Below are 1114 nucleotides of genomic sequence, written 5' to 3'. Positions count from 1 at the left end.
GGGGGAGGAACAATAGACCAGGACGGGGGTAACATTGTAAATTGTAACAAGTAGGCCACCCAGACCAACAGCCGCTCACGACAGGCCACAAGGTCTAGACTCATGTTCTCACAATGAAAACCTTCTTTCTGATGTAATGATAATAATATTATCTCGCTGATGGTGATAGCGCATTTTCACTCTCCACTAGCTTGGGCGTTCGCGTGGCTCTCGTGGCCCGCACGCGACAGGAAAATGTGAGCCCCACGTTCAAAAAGGTCCTGCGTGCAGTATATTTTCATTGTCGATAGCTCCTTTTGACAGCAGAGAAAGAAAGCTCACGGCACACGTCTTGTTCTCCCTTGCTCCAAAACTCCGCGGCTCGGCTCAGGTGACGCCAAACCACACGACAACGCGACCACGTCCAACGGAGAAAGGGCGGCGGGCGGGGGGCGCACCAGATGTTACCCTCACAGCCCTCTTTTTATTGATCCGTCAAGGGGAGCGAACCGGTGACCGTTATCTCGGGGACGCCGCGTCGGGGAGTGAATTACCGGGCCTGTCTTTGTTCGATCATGTTACACCCGCTCGCCTCATCGCACACTCAACCACCTCCACCAGCCTCAGGGCGATCGTTTTCTTTGGCTGCACCGGTGGCTGTAAAGTTTTCAGGGTCCAATAATAAAAAATGTAAGCGAAGGGAGACGGAAAAAAAGAAAGAACAATTAATTATTGAATAAGCGGCTATGTATTTACGACCCAGGTGGGAAACAGGCTGATGTTTTGGGGATTAGGGTGTAGTGTAGGGAAGGGGGCGGGGGCTCGTTTTGTTTTTCTTTTTTTTCCCGAGCGTTGGTCAAGTCTAGTGGAGAAAGAAGAAAGGAGCTTTGTCTTTGTTTGAGTCCTGAAACCTGACGAGGCAGGCAAATTGGAGAGAGGGAGGGAGAGAAAGAGAGAGAAAGAGAGAGAGAGAGAGAGAGAGAGAGAGAGAGAGAGAGAGAGAGAGAGAGGGGGGGGGGGGCGAAGGGTGTAAGAGTAAGCGAGTGCATTATAAATCATCCATCTAAAAGTAGCGATAATAAACCGCCTGCGATGAAATACGAGTAGGCCCTAAGCTTGCCAACGCTGCACCGAG

The sequence above is a fragment of the Aplysia californica genome, unplaced genomic scaffold (genome assembly GCF_000002075.1).
Source record: "Aplysia californica isolate F4 #8 unplaced genomic scaffold, AplCal3.0 scaffold01658, whole genome shotgun sequence".
Classification (NCBI taxonomy): Eukaryota; Metazoa; Mollusca; class Gastropoda; order Aplysiida; family Aplysiidae; genus Aplysia; species Aplysia californica.
This window is presented reverse-complemented; position numbering follows the sequence as displayed.